This window comes from Oryzias melastigma, linkage group LG7, assembly GCF_002922805.2.
Source record: "Oryzias melastigma strain HK-1 linkage group LG7, ASM292280v2, whole genome shotgun sequence".
Lineage (NCBI taxonomy): Eukaryota > Metazoa > Chordata > Actinopteri > Beloniformes > Adrianichthyidae > Oryzias > Oryzias melastigma.
This window is the reverse complement of record NC_050518.1, coordinates 32,448,391-32,452,528: the sequence shown is the minus strand read 5'-3', so window position 1 is coordinate 32,452,528 and position 4,138 is coordinate 32,448,391. Positions and strand designations below refer to the sequence as shown.

The 4,138-nt window shown below is 42.0% G+C and overlaps 1 protein-coding gene across 1 annotated transcript in view; it reads right to left on the bottom strand.

Annotated features, from left to right (window-relative positions):
- The window catches only part of plxna3 (plexin A3), a 106,606-nt gene that overhangs the window by 101,228 nt on the left and 1,240 nt on the right, over positions 1 to 4,138 (bottom strand). The gene's annotated exons all lie outside the window — the stretch shown is intronic.

The following is a 4,138-nucleotide window of genomic DNA, read 5'->3' as shown; positions in this document are numbered from 1 at the left end:
GACATCTATCCAAGATTCAAACTGAACTCAACACAGGATTGAGTTTCTGCTTCGTGTTACACGTAGGGACAGTCTTTGGAGACAATATCGACAAAACAATATTTTTTTCAAACAACATCTTTGACATTTAATCATTAGAATATATACTAACAAATATTAATGAGGTAGGGCTGCAGTGGTTAGCGCTTTTGCCTCAAATCCTGGCTGGGTTCTGCCGTTCACAGAGGTTGCATGTTCTCCCCGTGCATGTGTGGGTTTTCAGGCGTCCTCCCACAGTCCAAAAACAGGTTCATAGGCTCATTAATGACTCTAACTTATCCCTATATGTGAATATGTATGGATATGTAATCGTGTGGACCTGCAACAGACTGACCACGTGTCGGGGTTAACCCCGTCATTACCCAACAGCTGCTGGATTAGACTCTGACAGTCCTCAGACCCCAAAGGTTAAGAAGATGGATGATGGATGGATGGTTGAATGAATACATGGATGAATGGATGGATGAATGGATGGATGGATGAATGAATACATGGATGAATGGATGGATGGTTGGATGATGGTTGGATGAATGGATGGATGATGGATGGATTTTGATGAGAATACTTGAACACTGATGAAATGTTCGTGTGGTTCAGGTATGAGTCTCCTGTAACTTCATCCATCATCCCAAAGCTTTCTGTCTAAACCAATCACTGACAGCTGTTTCTGGTAACCATGACAACCACACATCTAAATGGAAACTGCATCAGAAGATAATTCAGTTGTTGGTCTGATTTCACCTCATCTCCTCTGTCCTTTACTGCTGTTTGGTTTAGACAAAATGCTACTTCCTGTCATCGTCTGATGTCATTTCCTGGAACCCACCACCTCTTTTTCACTGACTTGTTATTAAGAACAAACTGTGTTCAGATTCTGATCTGCGTTCCAGCAGGTCTGGCGGCCATCGAGGTCCGTAACCATGACGACCATTTACCTGAAGCAGGTGTTTATGGTGAGTAAAACCTGCTCTCTGAACAGTCTGAGGTGAGTCTTGTGTTTACGGCTGACATCAGTGTTTATTATTTCTGAACAAATGTGGTCAAAACGGCTCAGATGAAAACATAAATGACTGACATCATAATAAATATCATGTCATCAGTACCAGAAGATGGATTCCTCTAAATTAAATGACTTTGACACTTCAGACTATTTTGATCCGACTTGAGTTGAATTCTGAAAGCGAAGGAATAGTTAGTCATCTACACCTTTGCTTCCTCTGACTATCACAACACTTTCAGAGTCTCCTCACCACCCACTGAGTCATTCCACACAAACAGGGCTGCATATCATTGTGTCATCAAAGACGCCGATGATGAAGATGCCCGTGATGACGATCCGATCCACACCGTAGGCCTTAAACTGACATGATGACCACGGACTCCAGGTCAAACAAACACACCCGATCAATACTGCTCTTATGGTTTTCCAATAACGGGTTGAAGGTGATCCATCAGGTGTAAAGCGTCGCCTGTGTTCTGGTGGGAAACCTTTAGTGTTCCTCATTCATCCTGTTTATAAGTGTAACATGTATGCGGCGCTACATGAATGGAATAGAAAGATCCAAGAAATGGTTCTGATGGTTTCTCTCAGGAGAGGAAAGGATCTCATCTCCAGGCAAGAAGCCCTGAAGCCACAATGTTTCTGAAAACAACACACAAACTTTTGCAATAATTAAGATGAACGATCAGATTCTGTGAAGCTAAATCTGCCATGAATGTTTTCAGATTACAGTAGAGTCTGCTCTGAATGTGAAGGAACAAGTCTGAACAAAACATGAACGTGTGCCGCAGAAGTTCATCACAGTCTGGTGATGACAAAGACACCAAACTGACCACGACGGAGAGAATCTCCAACTAAAATACACACAATCTAAGACACATGTCCCAGAGTCAAGGCCCAGGGGCCGGATACGGCCCTCCGGGTAATTCTATCCGGCCCTCCAGATAATTTAATTTCATTGTTAATTGCCCAATGTTGTCTTTAGCTTATTTTTAAATTTCATAATTTTGACGAATGATATTTTTATGGAGAGTAAAATACTGAAAGTTATTTAAGATTTAAGTTGATTTATTCTGGAATATTATTTCTGCCTTTTTATTATTCATAATTATGTAAAAAAATTACAGTTTTAAAGTTTTACAAAGTAGCATTCTGCAGCTTTTTGTACTATTTTGGCATTTACTAAGATTTTTTAGGCTAATTTGGAGTTTAGCTAATATTTCAGACACATGCTAGCTGTTTTGGCTAACCTACGTTTTTTTTCCCAGTTTTTTTAGGCTATCTTGGCATTTAGCCAAAATTGTAGCTGGTTATCAGCTTCAGTGTTTTTAGCTATTAATTTCAGCATCTTCAGCTTACAGCATTCACACTAGCATTATAGTAGGTAATTCTATATATCTAGTTCATAATGTTAAAAAGTTACGGTTCTAAAGTTTTAAAAATGTATTTTTAGAGTGTTAAATAAATGTTTATCCCGTTCGTCCCGCGACCTAAGGTGTGTTTTAGATTTTGGTCTCCTGTGTGATTGAGTTTGACCCCTCTGATCTAAGGACTCATTTTTCTAAGTTAATACAGAACTTTGACTAAAACGGTTCTGCTGTAATCACACACGGCATCCAAACACCTGCTTTGTGACAGCCTATCAGATTTCCCGCCTGTTTGCATCATAAGCCACGCCCCCAGAACCCCTGTCTTTTGCTGCTGTAACTTCTGGACTCACAACAGGCTCACCTGAAACACTAAAACTCCCTCAGGAGTTCTGCTTGCAGCACATCTCCTTTCCTTCTCCTAAAAATAAATGTCATTTCTTTGAATGGAGCTGCATTATTGTTTTGCTTTCTGCTGGTCAATGACATTTGAGATCTTTCATTAGTGTTTTGATTTTCTGTTTTTAGTTAAAAAATATTTTTAAAAAATAGATTTTTTTGGTTTTCAGCCAACATGCAAACAAAGTATCTATATTTTGCTTAAAAAATCCATCTTGTGTTTCCCCAGCTACAGCTACAGCAAAAGAGCTCACAACGCCATCTAGTGTTTGGCAGTGATGTTAGAAAAAACAAACTGATAATACACAAGAACCTGAGTCAGAACTCCTAAATAACACTTTAATGTTTATCTTCATGCTGTTAGACAAAAGCTGGATGGTGATGAGCTTTCTGCTAAAGCAGAATTCCACTGCGATGGCGGGAAAACCCTGAAAACCTGCAGCCGCTCAGCGTCAGACAAACCGTGCTGGTCGTGAAGACGGACTGCAGCGGGTCTGAATGAGCGCCGCGCTGGCCTTCCTGGTCCTGAAGAATCCAGCATGCGGTATTAGATTGCTGATGTGATAAAAGAGGAAACAGTGACGCGTCCTTGGACTCCAGCAAATGATCAGTCAGACTGGGACAAAGCTCTCTCCACGGTGGAGGCAGACTCCGCTTTCATCAGGATTTAGAAGAGAGCCGCTTCAGATTTCTGTATTCTTGTCCAGAAATCCTGGGAAAATGAAGCCCTGGAGTCCTGGGATGATTCGGGGTCAGAGATGGGAGCCTGTAGCAGATCGGATGAGCGGAAGGCGATAAGAGTTGATGCACCGCTCCAGTTTCCCGTCATCCTAAAGCTGTGACGGTTTGTGTGTGAGGAGTGACCTTCACCACCACCGGCTGCACCCACAACCCGGTTCTGCGCCTCCATCACCTCCGGATCTGATCCAGATGTTCCGCCGTCGTTCCTCTCACCTCGTTGTTCATGAGTTCAAAAAGCTTTTTTCTTCTGTGGGCCGCAAACTGAACAAACCAGCTGAAGACAAATGGTGGAGGAGAAACCCGGATGGAGTCCGGTTCCTCCGGTTCCGGCTCCTGCAGGTCAGAGGTGAAGCTCTCTGCTGATCAAAGCAGGTTATCAGCTCTGCTGATTGATCACCTGATTGATTTAGGATGTCAGACTGTTGTTTGCTCCACACAAAGACACAACCGTGAGGAAACATGTCAGATGTTCATCTTACAGGGATTGATTGTTGAGGCTGCAGATGATCTTCACTCAGTTTTTGTCATAAATTAATCTCCCTTCTTATTGATCCTGATGACCTCTGATGGATCAATTATTGATCATCTGAGC